At 45.9% G+C, this 15,844-nt stretch overlaps 1 protein-coding gene across 3 annotated transcripts in view; it reads left to right on the top strand.

Annotated features, from left to right (window-relative positions):
• The window catches only part of afap1 (actin filament associated protein 1), a 342,584-nt gene that overhangs the window by 150,127 nt on the left and 176,613 nt on the right, over positions 1-15,844 (top strand). The gene's annotated exons all lie outside the window — the stretch shown is intronic.

Genomic DNA, 15,844 nt, shown 5'->3' with positions numbered 1-15,844 from the left:
TCTGCTGACAACTGTTTCATTGTTGGGGATGGAAATGTTTTATGTATCATGTTTTATGTTGCTGTTATCGTTATTATTACAAAAACTACAAATATCCTAATCAAATGTCAGGGCCTGGAAGGAAGAGAGCAAGATGGAGAGACTGACAGAAATTTCAGAGGTTGAGGTCCAGACAGCAAAAGTCACAGCCAGCAATGATTGACCACAGAATGTGGGAATTCTGAAGATGTCAGAATCAGAACAGAGGGTTTGGGGATGGTAGTGGTTATAATGAAGGAGGATATTAGTGATATAGAGGGACAGAATAATGAAAAAATATAAACACACAGATGATGGGCGGAATTCTCCAGCCATTTTTGCTGACAGGATCTCCTGGCCCCATGAAATTTAACCCCTGCCACATGGGCGAAGAATGTAAATCGCCACTGACGTCGTCGGGACTGGAAGATCCCGCCAGCGCCCGATGGTGAGCTACATCCGCCGTAGGGAAACCTGTTGCGGGGGGCTGGAGAATTCCGTCCAATTATGTTAAACTTGGGGCGTTAGAAAATGGAAGATCGATGTAAGTCAATGGCCTCACCCCCACAACCCAATGATTGGGGGGGGGGGATTCCCACCGTGTGGTTCCCCCGACAGTAGAAATTCATCCATTACCTCAACGAGGTTTAAAACTAGTTTTGAAAACTGTGAGTCAGGTGAAGAGAACCTGCCGGGTGCTCTATGGGTAAGTGGAGCTCCCGGGTGGAAAGGAACATGGCCTGGGAGTAAGATGCCATTTCCCCCGATACCTAGCATTGCCCCCTAGTGCTGCCCAGGGGGAAATGCCAAGGTACAAAAGGATAGTGCCAAGGGAATGTGCCAAGTGGCAGGGCTGGGACGTTCCAGGCACATGGATCCAGGGGGCAGTACTTCAGTGCCAGGGTGTCACGAGAAGTGCTGGGTTGCCAAGGGGATGTGTTCGGGGAAATGCCAGGGCAGTGCCAGGATGCTAGGGGAAGAGCTGGGGGAAGTACCAGGGTGCCAGCTGTCAGTTCCATGGTGCAAGAGGAGCTGTGCCAAGGGCCCCTCTGGGTAGCTCTATGTGGAGTGTTTCCTGAATCCATGGAGTGAACTATCCTTGTGCATGTGTGAGGTTGGGTTTCCTGTATCCATGGGGGGGGGGGGGCTGCCGTATGCGTGTGGAGGGATGTGGGATGGGTGGGGGTGGGGGTTTCCCCTTTTCCCCTTATTCATGGGAGAGGGGGGGGGGGGAGGCGCAGCAGTGGATGCATTTTTTATAGTTCAGATTGGGGCGTCCTTTAAAAAGGGGGACTTAATCTCTGGAGAGCCGGTCCCTGAAAGTTACCCGACATCGGAGTCCTGACACCAGCCCAAGCAATCAGCCTTTTGACACATTTCTACCCTGCCTTCAGCATTTGAACACCTCATTCTTTTTTGGAGACCAGAACTTGAGCAGTGTTATTCAAGGTCTGACGGGAACACTATAAAGTTAGATCATTATCTCGCCGACTATATCCTGCTGTTTTCGCTATGTGGCTCAGCATCCTACCAGCTTTGTTAAATAGATGCTATTTCAACAGCAGTTGTGAAGATGTGTGTCTTCTATTTTTTTCTTCTATGCTTTACAGTTGTTTACATTAAGATTTGTCTGCATACTTCGGCCATTTTCCCACCCTGTCCAACTCATTCGGTAGTTTCTGAACTGTCTCTTTTGATTCCAGTGCTCATTTAATTTGTTAACATCTGCACATTTGATCACTTTGTATCAAGTTTCATTTAAATTGGAAGTAGTAATTCCGGTCTGAATAGGAAGCCCGAGATACCTCACTCTGTAATCTCATTTACCCCCCTCCCCCCCGATACACTGCATAATTCTACACATGAGTATTTGTTATTTTCTACCCTTCACCCAGTTTCTTATCTATTTCCGGGGTATATCCTGCATTCCCACAGCTGAGATTTATTAAGTCTTTCCAGTGGACTTTGGTCAAAAGAAGTTGAGATGTGCCACATTATAGGGCTTAACAGCCCACTTTAGGCTGTCACTTCAGCAAAGTAATCAATGATATTAGAAGAATCTTCTATCCTCTTCTGACGTTGTGCTCTGCTTGTTTTTTTAAATTTAGAGTACCCAATTCATTGTTTCCAATTAAGGGGCAATTTAGCGTGGCCAATCCACCTATCCTGCAATCTTTGGGTTGTGGGGGCGAAACCTACACAAACACGGGGGTGGGGGGGGAATGTGCAAACTCCACACGGACAGTGACCCAGAGCTGGGATCGAACCTGGGACCTCAGTGCTGTGGGGCAGCAGTGCTAGCCACTATGCTCCCCGAAGTTGTGCCCTGCTAATAAGGTAATTGGATAGAAAATACTCAAATTTATTATTAATTTGTCACGCCCAAAGGGGCTATAATTGCCTCTTTTGTTACATCATCTGTTTTGAATACGGGTATTACATTAACCTACTTCCAATATTCTGGTACCTTGTAGTGCTTAATGACTCATTCATGAGGATAGTCTCTTTTGGCACTCCATAATAAAGTGAGAACAAGATAAGGCCTGTTTGTTAAAATCCTGACTTGTTAAATAAAGTTTACACTTTGGGGTAGAAATTCCACTGGTTCTCCGTTTCAGGTGTGATGGCAGTGATATAGATGAACAGACCGATCACCCACCTGAACAAAATTAATATTGGACCCCTTGCGCTCCTAATAGGGACGTCAAAGATCATTTCAGTGGGACAGTGGTGGAGCTGCAGCTTTGGGGGCCAATAGGGAGACTCTCGACATAGGTAAGCACTGTTGCTCCCTCATGGCTCCACACCGGGGCTGTTTAGCACAGGGCTAAATCGCTGGCTTTGAAAGCAGACCCAGGCAGGCCAGAGGCATGGTTCAATTCCCGTAACAGCCTCCCCGAACAGGCGCCGGAATGTGGCGAATAGGGGCTTTTCACAGTAACTTCATTTGAAGCCTACTTGTGACAGTAAGCGATTTTCATTTCATTTCAAATTTAGAATAAACCCGGACCTGTCTTATGGCAGGTGCTGTTTAGTAACTCCTGAAGAATTCACTGCCACAGACCCACTTCCTAATCCTAATTCGCTCATCAGAGACTAATTTCCTAGAGTGCTCCTTAAATATGTGTTCGGTGGCTCACTAACAAATGCAAGAGGCCAAGCACTTGTTTTATGCAGCTGCCCAAGATGCCTAAAATCGGGCCAAACATGCACATGAGATTGATACGTTTGTTATCATCAGGGGTTTTATTTTTCAATGGGTATAAATTTATGACCCATGCTGCCTATGCTCCAAGAACAATTACTAGTATCAGTTAAACGGTCATTAACATCATAGAACAGCATGGACAGTGTCTCCAACCAAGGGATTAATTGGAGGTAAAACAAAAGGGGTGGGGGAGGGTAGTTGATTGGAACTGGGACCATACCTGCTGCAGCCAAATATTATGGTGACTCCCATTACAGTTAGTGGAGGGTTAAAGTATGAGTGCAAGGAGAATATTTTTTTCTTTTACAGTATGGTGTGCTCTGATCTTAGCCTTGTAATTCTTTTCGTATCTTTATACTACAACAAAGGCCGTGACTTCAGAAATATTTAAGTTTTATGCAAGCTCAGAATTCGGGAGGATGTTGGCATAGTAAGCAGTCTGATAATGTTTTGAGTAGAACACCCTGTAGAGATTGAAATGGAATCCATCTGTGTTGACATTGGCCGTGTGCGCTGCGCTGCCCAGCTGTGTAGGCTAACCACCATTATTCTTCAGTACACCAATGGGTCGGAGTCAGACAAGCAGCATTTGTCTCATTTCCTCTCTCACTATATTCTGGATGACTCTTGGAGAAATGGGAAGCACATTCGTGCATTTGCTTGACTGACCTGTTTTAATTGCAAGATAGTTTAGAAAATTCTCTGCCATCTAATTTTTCTTTTTACAAATTCAGACATGTTATGTTGCACTGACTAAACAACTTACAGACACAAATGGGACATATTATTGTGAGCATTAAATTTAAGCATGTGAGTAGAGAGTTTTCTGTTACAGTCCGTGATATTCATAGAATGAAAGTGTTAAGTATTGTTAAATCAAGTTCACATTCAATCGCATTTCTTAAATGGGATTCAAGTGTATTTGTTTATATTTTTAAAAAATGTCTGATATTCCAATGAGCTTATAGCACAAGGTGTTATGACACCTGCTTCGCCAACTGGATGGTTACGTTTATGAATCATGGAATTGTCAGTCACTAAAGACACTGTTGAGAGCCATTTCAATATTTCCTGACTGGGCCACCTCATGAAGCATGGATGACAAAGAATCACACACAAGTTACAACATGGAACAAACTATCTTCCCCAACCACTCAAAGTTGGTGTTTATCCTTCACATGAGCAGCTGTGTTCCTGCATGTTCCCATATACCTTTATCTTCCTTCCATCAACAAACTCACTAACAAGAATAGCAAGTTCTTGTACTGGAGTGTGCCTTTAATGTAAGAAAATGTCCCCAAGGTGATTGACATGAGGGTTGTCCGCCAACATTTGGCACCAAGCCATATAACGAGAGGTTATGACAGATAACCAAAAGGGCGATCAAAGATTTAGAGTAGTATAGAGTTAGAAGGAATTCAGGGTAAATTCCTTATCCTAGGACCTAGGTAGTTGAAGGAAATTGGGATGCACAAGAGGCGAGAATTATGGATTAATTTACTCGTGTGTTAACATAGGGTTTGATTCAGCCAAATGGGAACAAAGTCAAACAGTGAGCACATTTAGCCGCATGTTTCCCAGTACTCGCAGTGTCGAGTAACTCATGGCTATTCAATGTGAATCGCGTTTTATGAGGGGCCTCAACAGGGAAAACACGACTGGGGCCGCACATGGTCCCCTTTTGAACATGGGTGATCTCTGCTCGCTGGAACTCCCCAGTGTAGCACACAGGGCATCCCCAGCCTGGATCACATGTGCATTAAAAAAAGGCCAGCGCCAAGCTGGCAGTGCCCATGCCTGCTGCCAATGCCACCTGGGCACATTGGCAGTGCTAGGGTGACACACAAGTGACACTCAGGATGCCAGGCTGGCACCAGCAGTGCTAGGGCACCATCCTACCTAAAAGGACATGCAACTGTTGGGCCTCCAATCCCCTGGGAGACACCCATAAGTGTTGTTTCGTCTGGTCCCCATTTGTAGGGACCAGGGCTGAATGGCACTTGCCCGAGGTCTCTTGAGGTGAAGGGGATGAATCCCAAAGCCTCACGTACCTCGGGAATCTGCACATTAGAGTGAGACTAAATGTCTCACTCTAATATGTAGATTTGGCAAAAAGTGAACCCACCCACATGGGTGGGATTTACATAGCAACACCTCCCGGGATTGCATTGAATCTCACGAGTCATTGCGAGCTGGGTAGATCCTGGGAGCGCAGCGCGGTCATTGGATTGTGCCCATAATTTTTTTTTTTTAATTTAGAGTACCCAATTCTTTTTTTTTCAATTAAGGGGCAATTTAGCGTGGCACATCTATGGATTGTGGTGTTGAGACCCACGCAGACACAGGAAGAATGTGCAAACGCCACATGGACAGTGACCCATCCCGATGTGATCTGGATCTTGCACTCACTCGCCATAACTCATAATGAGCCATTAGATTCATTTTAAATATGCACGGTCAGGTTGAGGCCGAATTCTCAGCACCCAGGTGTCACCGGCTACACCGGCAGGGCCTCAACCAGACGCCAATTAGTACTGGTCTTCACAAGCGGAGGCCAGGCGTGATGGTCACACCGATGGTTTAGGAGGCCATTAGAGCCCCCAGGTGGTTGGGGACCGTCCAGGGCAGTACCCTGGAACGCACCCGGGCACCTTGGCAGTTCCAACCTGGCCAGGGTACCCAGATGCCTGGTTGGCACTGCCAAGGATCGGGGCCTGAGGGGGGCCACGCCCATGAGAGTGGGGGTGAACGGAGGTATGAAGGGTGGGGGGGTGAACCTGAAAAGAGTGGCCCATCAGCGACTCCATGGCATCACTTAAGAGATCGGGGCAGCTTTTCCAAAATGACGGCGGATCTCTGAGGAGCCTGTCTCGCCAGTGAGTTCAGCTCCCAATTGCTGAAAATATTGCCAAGTGTGGGCTAGACCGCTGAGAAACTCCCCAAAACCTAAAGAAATTACTACATATTGGTGAATCCAGGTCTAGATCTCACCCAAAAAGCAGGTGGGAAACACCCTGCCAAACCCGCCCAAAGAGTGCAATTTAACAGAAAAAAGTACATTCGAGGTGGTATTGGTGGGGTTGTTCCCAGGGAGGCCTCCTTGAGGCCACACTTCAGCATTTCTTGCACAGAGGAGCTCCGCGAGATGAACAGTGCTCTTCGCTGCAGGAAGAGATTGGGGTGCCTTGTCTCGATCCCGTGATGCGACCACCGGACCCCCTCAAAGCCCCAACTCACCTCTTGGAGGGGGTCCTTGAGCCCCCCCACAGCCCATCATGTACCGGCAGGGCACACCCACACACGATCCCCGACACAGGTAAAATGCCAACTTGGCACCTTGCCTCTGCCCCTGCCAGCCTTGCAGTGCCCAGGTGGCACCAGTAGTACCAAGGTGCCAGCCTGGCCAGAGGCCAACCTCCTGATCTCTGGTCACTTGGGAGACCCCCATCTGTGCCGTTCCACCTGGTCCTTGTTTGTGGCGAGCAGTACGAACGACGCCCGGCTGGAGTCTCCATGGTGAGGCCGATAGGTGCCGGTTAGATCCGGCAGCAGCATAGCTGAGAGAGCTTTTAACTTTCTTGAAAGTTGTATTTTTTAATCAATTAGAGTACCCAATTAATTTTTTCCAATTAAGGGCCAAATATCAGAGATTTGAGTCCACATCCCCTATGAGGAATGGGATCTGGAAACTGCAGGTTGTCTGAGGAGAGAGCAGTCACCAACAGTGAGGTTCATCTCCACCGCAGAGCTGAGGAGCCACTGCCTCTTCACCCACATGACATGTCTCAAGTGAGTCAGACAAAACGATCCTTCGCTCTCACTGACCACATGTCCATTGTCTCGCAGTATCACCATCTCATGCGGCCGGGAGATCTGGAGTCATTTCCCCCCGCCTGCCACCCAAGAGGCAACTTTGGAAGAAAACTCCGAGGAGACTATCATCCCCACCTTCCACCAGCGCAGAGACACACCTTGGTGGGCAACATTAATAGATAGGCTTATGGGGCACAATCTGGTGAGCACCACACAGGTGGAGGTAGGAACAGTCAGAGGTCTGCTGGATCCCAGGACACAGCTGAGTCCAAGTCAGATGCCAGGCCTCTGGAAAAGGGTATTCCAAAGCTCATGCAGGTGATAGGACACTGTCATGAGGGGATCTCAGCGATATTCCAGTGAGTGCATAGCCGATTGGAGGAGTCCCAATGGCTACGGGTGTGGGAGATGATGCCAACAATGTGTGGACCAAGCCAACACTGCTAGGATGGTGACCACAGTGGAAAGCCTGGAGCACGTCTTGAGTGGGGGTGCCCAAGGCATAGTTCAGTCTGGGATGACCATGGCTCAGGGCCTTGACGTCATGTCCCAGGTGCAGGTGGATATTGCCAAGCAACTGCAGAGCATGGCCCAGTCATTGATGAGCATCTCTTGAGGGCATTGACATCATGGTGCAGACAATGGGGAGGCGCCAGGGCCGGATGACGCAGAGGCCTCTTCAGCTCCTTCCAGCTGCTTCACCATTCCATGGAGACCCCCAGGGTCCTACAGGCACCGTCAGGGAAGCCAACCCGGAGCAGCCTGGTTAGATTGCAAACTGATTCGCGGCCGTCACGAATCTCGATTTTGGTCTTGCCCGCTATCTAACCGGCGTGCCCAGATCCACGTCGGGAGCAATGCGGTAGCTAAATTGCACCGTTAATGCTTAAAACTGCCCGCAATGCTGCAACAGTAAAGTTATTGAATTCTAGTATAAGTCACCAGTGCATCCTGAATTTTATTATGATGTACACAGAAGTAAACCAAAGCCACCCCAAACAAAAGTCAATGGAACACCGCTACTCAGTTCCAAGCAACCTGAGGCATTTTCCTTAAGTTCCACTTTTTAACCAGTTTTTTTTGTTTTAATTTGATGTGCTTCCCCAAATGTTCCATACCCCTTAATCTTCTCCACTAGTCCCCTGTGGTACCTTGCCGAAAGCATTCTGAAGATCCATGTAGATCACTTCCACTCCATTTCTGTCCTCGAACATAATGTTTAAAAACTGATTTTTTGCAGTCTGTTTCAGAAGCACCCCTTTGATTCATCAGATGATACCCTGATTACTCTCATGAAGAGCTTTGTACCAATCCATATCCACCTGACTAAAGTTTATCAACGAATTAATGAGATTTTAAAGAAAATTGTATGTCTTCATTTTGTTCTCATTTTATTTGCTAACGTGATTATGGAAAGATGTTTTTAATTCCTGAAAGATAGCGAGACATTTTCAAATGTAAAGCAGATTTTACCATTTAAATTGCTGTAGCGTGATTAAGCTTTAGAGTTCAGAAGACCTCCAGCTGAGTGCGCACCACACTAATTTATCATACAATGGCCTATTCATATAACCCTGCAGCCTACTGGGACGTGCTGCTTTCAGCTCCTAAAAACATGCGCAAGGTCGCAAGTTGCAAGTTCAACTGACTCTGCCTGTGTCTGAGTAAAGAGAAATAAAGCATTAACCTCAAGATGCAGGAAATAATAATCTCTTACGTACAGACATTGCTGTAAATAGCAAATTCATTGTAATCATCCCAAAATCCGCAGCAACATTTCTTACATTTCCATCCAGGAATGTCTTAAGAGGCTGACTCAGACCAACTGACTACTTGAAATGCGACCTTTTAAAATATGCTTTGGGCGAGATTTAACGAAATGGGAACAAAGTCCCATAGCAAGCGCGATTAGCCGTGTGTTTCCCAGCGCTCACAGCACCGAGAAACACAACGCTATAAAACGGCACCCGGGTTAGATAGGGGTCTCGGCCGAGGCTGCACATAGCCCCGTTTTGTGCACTGAGGAGCTCCACTCACCAGAGCCCCTCAGTGTAGCGAGAGATCGGGGCTCCATTTTTAAATCTCTTGAGCCCCTAAAGCGATCCCGACCCACCCCAATTCCCAATGCATTATGAGAGGGTCCCGGAACCCCCCCCCCCCCAGCCCCCAACACCTGTGCAGGGTACCCCGGCACGATCACTACCACATATAAAATGACAGCTTGTCACTTTGGCAGTGCCATTTGGGCACCTTGGCACCAGCAGTGCCAGGGTACCACCCTGCCCAAAGGGCATGCACCTGGGAGCCTCCGATCCCCTGGGAGACCCCACAAGTACCATTCCGTCTGGTCCCCATTTGTGGAAACCAGTACTGAACAGTGTTGCTCGAGGTGTCCATGGTGAAGGAGATAGATCCGAATGCCTCGGATACTTCGGGAAACTGCACATTAAAGTGAGACTAGCTGTGCCGCTCTAATATGCATATTTGACTAAAAGTGAACCCGCCTACAATGGGTGGGATTTACATTGCAACATCTTGCGTGGTGTTGCGAGCCGAGTAGATCCCGGGAACAGGGTCTCCCGGCTTCTATTGGCCATACTGTGCCATGGTACTCAGCTTTTCAGGTGCATGGCTATTCGATCGCGCCCTATATTTCAGCAATCAGAGAATGAAAAACAATGAAATTTGATATGCTGACTTCTGCGGTCAATTCCCTGATCTGAGGTCTTGTTTAGCAAGGCTCCCTGTACCAATCACTGTGCTGTTTCCCATCATCTGCCTGTATATTACATCCGCTAACTTACTTGTGCTAGCAAAACTGGTTTAGCTCAGTTGGTTAGACAGCTGGTTTGTGACACAGAGCGAGGCCAACAGTGTGAGTTCAAATCTTGTTCTGGCTGAGGTTGTTCATGAAGGCCCCCCTTCTCAACCTTGCTCCTCGCCTGAGGCATGGTGATCCCCAGATTAAATCACCACCAGTCAGCTCTTCCCCCTCACAGCGGAAAGCAGCCTATGGTCATCTGGAACTACTGTGACTTTACTTTTTTAACTTGCTATTTACCCTTTGGATGAAGTTCATCCTGATATCTGCATTGCATTGATACTTTATTCCTTTTAGCCTCCTTTCCCTTCCCATTGTGCTGTCTTGAATTACCTGGAGTTCCAAATGTATACTTTTTTAGTCTCTGCGCGGAGTCTGGACGTCCTCCCTGTGTCTGTGTGGGTTTCCTCCAGGTGCTCCAGTTTCTTCCCACAGTCCAAAGATGTGCAGGTTAGGTGTATTGGCCATGCTAAATTGCCTTTAGTGTCCAAAATGGTTAGGTGGTGTTACGGAGATAGGGTGGAGGTGTGGGCTTAGGTAAGGTGCTCTTTCCAAGGGCCAGTGCAGACTCGGTGGGCTGAATGGCCTCCTTCTGTACTGTAAATTCTATGAAAAGGAAAGAAAGACATACATTTTCCTTGTGCCTTTCATGACCACTTGATGCCTCAAAGCACTTCACAGCCAATGTAGTCACTGCTGTATTGTGGGAAATACAGCAGTCAATTTATGCACAGCAATTTCCTACAAAAACAGCAATGTGATAATGACCAGGTAACCTACTTTTGTAATGTTGATTGGGGTAGCACAGAGGTTAGAACTGCTGCATCACAGCAGTTTCCTCTGGGTGCTTCGATTTCCTCCCACAGTCCAAAGATGTGCAGGTTAGGTTACGGGAATAGGGCGGGAGAGTGGGCTCAGGTAGAGTGCTCTTTCGGAGGGTCGGTGCAAACTCGGGCTGAATGGCCTTCTTCCGCACTGTAGGGATTCTATGAATATATAAATATTGGCAAGGTCATTGGGGATAGCTCTGCTGACCTTCCATTTAAAAAGTGCAATGGGGTATTTTGTGTCTACCTGAGAGAGCAGGTGCTCTGTTTAACGTCTCATCTGAAATACAGCACCTTCAACTGTGCAGTACTCCCTCAGTACTGCACAGTGAGTTTTTACCTGAATTTATTATGCTTAAGCCTTTGAGTGGGACTTGAGTCCACAACTGTGTAACTCAAAGGCAAGAGTGGTACAAACGGACCCAGTTGACCAACTGACTCATTAAATAATCTAGAACTGGGGCAGAGTTCAAAGAAGGGGTCTCTCATTTAAGACAGAGATGAGGAGGAATTTCTTCATTCACAGACTATTAATCTTTGGAATTCTCTACCCCCGCAGAGCAATTAATATACTCAAGGCTACATTAGACAAGTTTTTAATTTGAAAAGGAGTCTAGGTTATAGGGGGCAAGCAGGAGGGTTGAGACAAGATCACGATCAGATCAGCTATGATCTTATTGAATTGCCGAGCAGGCTCAAGGGGCCAGATTTCTTAGATTCTTGTGACCTAAAGTGAAGATGGGTATGGCCCAAGCAGCAAATTACATATTTTTGGCTAGTGTCCTTTAATTGACATTGTGTCAATCTAGCGAGATAGTTCAGCATTCTGTCTACTATCACTCCAAGACTGCTTCACCGTCAGTTACTTTTCCATAATTCAGTAAACGGATAGCACCAATTCTTTCCAAAGGAACTTGATAAAATGCAAACCGTGAAAAGGTTTTGTGCGCCAGAAATAACATAGCCAAAATTGATGCTGTTCTCTAAGTTGTCTCGGCTAACATCTTGCTCTGCAAGAAAGAAGCTCTCTGGATGTAGAAATTATTGACAGTTAATAAACCATGTTGTGTCCTGTGTAACTAATATTAGTAGGGATAATCTAGTCTGTGTTGATGTTCAGAAAATCTTGCCAGATTGTGTGTGATTTTTCTTCTTAAATCGGAAGCACTTATGCACTTTGATTCAACTTTACCCTTACAGTTAGTTTGTAATGCATCTCCTTGTGGTGTAGTGGTGGTCTCCCACATCATGCCATTGGATGAAGAATTACTTTTGCTTCTTGAACCGTAAGCAAAGCTGAGAGCAACTCCTGTATGGAAGAGAGTTGCTGACAGACCATCGTCCATCACTATCAATTTTGGACCATACAGGAATTCCATCATTCTCAAGTAGGATGGAAAGATGGGGATTGCTCCTGTTTGCACATACTTGCACCATTGCCAGTCTAGTTTACATAGTAATGCAGATGGACTTTCAAGATTGCCATTACACATTCAGAATGCCCCTATGCTCTCAGAGGTGATGGACATGGTTTTACAATGAAACACTTCAGGACTCGCCCAGCCTGAAACCCGACTACTCCAGGAGAATGGAGCTGCCAGTTCAGTCAGGGTGTCTTCTATATGAGCTCAGAGTGATTAATCTGCCACCATTGAGGAAACGGATGTTCGAGAAGCTACATGAAGGCTGCTGCGGACTGGAACGCATGAAGGAAATAGTGCAACATTTCCTGGTGTCCTGGACATGGTGCTAAGATCGAAGAAAAAACTTGAATATATTCTTTCCGTGCAGAAAGTTAAATCCTAGGGAGTGACCTGAAGGGGCTTGGCAACATGTGCATGTGAATTTTGCAGGATCTTTCAAAAGACACATGTTTATAATAACTGTTGACATTCACACCAAATGGCCAGAGGTCACTATGATGACATGTACCTCATCTGAGAAGACCATTAAGAATATGGGAGAAGGAGGAGGAGCTGGGAGGTGAGATAGAGGATGGTCTATGGGCAGACATGTTGAGTAGAGACAACACGTCCGCAACATGTGCCAGGCTAAGCCTGATGCAGTTTAAGGTTGTTCACCGGGCACATATGACAGTGGCCCGGATGAGCAGATTCTTTGGGGTGGCGGACAGGTGCGCGAAATGTGTGGGAGGACCGGCGAACCATGTCCACATGTTTTGGACATGTCCAAAGCTTAGGGGATTTTGGCAGGGGTTTGCGGACGTCATGTCCATGGTGTTAAAAACAAGGGTGGCGCTGAGTCCAGAGGTGGCAATTTTCGGGGTGTCAGAAGACCCGGGAATCCAGGAGGAGAAAGAGACAGACGTTCTGGCCTTTGCTTCCCTGGTAGCCCGGAGACGGATACTATTAGCATGGAGGGACTCAAAGCCCCCAAAGTCGGAGACCTGGCTATCGGACCTGGCTAGCTTTCTCTGTTTGGAGACAATCAAGTTCGCCTAGAGAGGGTCACTGTTAGGGTTCACCCGGATGTGGCAACCGTTCATCGACTTTGCGGGAAATTAATCGTCAGGGGGGGGGGGCGTAGTTTAGATTAGAGTCGGGGGTCAATAAGGGTGGGACCTGTATGAGAGGTAAATGGCTTTTGCACTATGTTTATGGTTTCATGTATTTTGTTTATTTTGTTGTTGTTACTATACCAAAAATACCTCAATAAAATGTCTATTTAAAAATAAAAAAAGAATATGGGAGAAGCATTTAGTCGCTTTTGATTTCCAGAAAAACTGGTGAGCAACAACGGACCTCAATTCATCTCGCAGGAATTTTAGAACTTCATACAAGAAAACGGCATTCAACGCACTACATCCATGCCATATCACCCTGCCACTAATGGATTAGCAGAATGCATCATCCAAACCCTGAAACATTCTTTGAAAACAACCAAAGGACAAGGTTTTATTATCCAACACCTCAAATTCTCACTGGTATATCAGAGCACCACACATGCCACGACCAAGACCTGTCCTGCATTATTCATGATGAAATGACAGCTGCATTTTGCATTTTATCTTTTAAAACCTCTAAAAACCAAGGAGATTATGTGGCAACAACAACAAACCCAATTGGAACGGCATGAAAGCAAAGCACAGTTTACCACCAGGACAAGGAGTCTTGACTTGGAATTACTCCTCATGGGAGAAATGGGTTCTTGCCGCAGTCCTTGCGCAAAGTGGACCTGTCTCTTATACTGTCCAGATGACAGGTGACATTATCTGGAGGAGACATGCAGACCAGTTAGTTACTGGCTGGAAAAACAGATCCGCTAAAATTGGAGCTTGTTGAGAACTCCGGTTCGGCTGTACCAAGTCAGGACTTTCCTGTGGCCCCTACACCACCAGACACTGCTGAGGAAGTCAACATCACCTCCTCTGTCCAGATGCAGAGGCAACTTCCAGTTCCCATGTCAATGCTGGTTAAACCAACTACCACTGATATCAGTGTGAAGATGAAAACACCAGAGGTTCGCCGTCAACCGTTCTAAGAGTGGCGACCTCCAGACCACCTGAATTTAGTAATGACTAACCTATTGACCATTGTTCATGTTGAACTTGTTTTGCAGACGTTTAAATTAAGCGGGGGAGGAAATGTTATATATTTGTCCCTTTAGCTCAATGTAGAATCTGCTGTAGTAATGTATGCAAGGGAGTGATGTAGTGCAATGTAGAACGGGAAACAGAGCGGCAGATGGTATGAGAGAGAACACGCCACAATAAAGTTCCGTTTGTTTATGGAGTGTTCCGAAGTGTCATTTTCCAAATACCAAATACTCCAGTATTTAACACAGTTAGATAGTGATTTTTTTTTTAAATCCCAAAATTAAATCTTTGAAAGATTAACTTGTGCCAGGCTCTATTCTGAAGGAATTTTAGCAGTTGCCTCTGCTGTCCCAAAAAAATTGACTGCTGATTGAGAGCAAGATGTTTCAATAACTATCAACAATGACCATTTAATTCTTGTTTTTAGTAAAAGTTGTTGGGTCATTTGTTTCAAAAGGGTGGCTCAGATTATGCAATGGCATCATGATGTTTTAGCAATTCAAACTGTGTCTCCACCAAGTCACTCTGCCATGTGACCTGGTGGCTGGGTCAACAACAGGTAAGTATTTCCCCTATTTTCTCCTTGCTGTAGTTGTAAATAGGTGACTGGGAGCAAAGGACAACCTGTACAGATATAAAAGAAGTTGTATGTTCTCAGTGATGAGTGCTGCAGCTTCATCAAAAAAATGAAAAATTAACTTTAAAATATACAGGTGTAAGTGAGTTTGGCTAAGTAGCAAGAGGTGACCATGCACTTCTGATCATAGCACTTCTGATGATAGAACTTATGATCATAGTTCTTGCACAGAAACATAATTAAAGACTATTTTAAGGATAGACAGGGCACTGAACGTTTTTGAACAGGACATTTTTGTCGCTACTGCAAATGGTATTGGTTAAACTCTGCAAGTTATTTAAGGAAATAATTTATGGTTTTCCCAAAGTGCATGGTTGGCATTGTCAATGCTTTTCTTTCCCTTTCTGTTGCTTGTTTGCTAATGAGGCTGTAAAACAGACTATCTAATTTTAAGAAGTCACATGAGAATGCAGCAGTAATGAAAGGCAAGTTGTTATTTTCTAGAAAATGTAACCGGTCCCAAGAATATACTTAAGTATTTCCATGCACATTTGCATTTATCCACATATAGTGAGCGACCTGCTGTTTGCTTTATATTTGTGCCCAGATATATAGCCCAAGATCTACAAACAGTCCTGCCCCACGGAACTGATTTCTTCCGATTTCAACTCTTGTTTTTCTTCCCCTATCCAGTCACTTCCCAACTATATTTACTACTTTCAGAGAAGCAGTGCCTAACAATTTCCAGTTTCCTGGCCCTAGTGGTCTGCTTTTCACTGTATTCCGATCTCTCTACACCTCCATTTCCCATCAGGATGGTCTGAGGATTCCCTAATTCCACCTTGAACGGAGGTTCAACCTGTCACCATCCACCACCACCCCCCTCCTCCATCTTGCTGAACCTATTCTCATATTGAACAACTTTGACTCCACTCACTTTCTCCAAATAAATGGTGTTGCTATCAGAATCCATAATGCTTTTAGTTATGCCTGCCTTTTTGTGAGATCGAGGAAACATCCTTTG

The sequence above is a fragment of the Scyliorhinus torazame genome, chromosome 3 (genome assembly GCF_047496885.1).
Source record: "Scyliorhinus torazame isolate Kashiwa2021f chromosome 3, sScyTor2.1, whole genome shotgun sequence".
NCBI lineage: Eukaryota > Metazoa > Chordata > Chondrichthyes > Carcharhiniformes > Scyliorhinidae > Scyliorhinus > Scyliorhinus torazame.
This window is presented reverse-complemented; position numbering and strand designations above follow the sequence as displayed.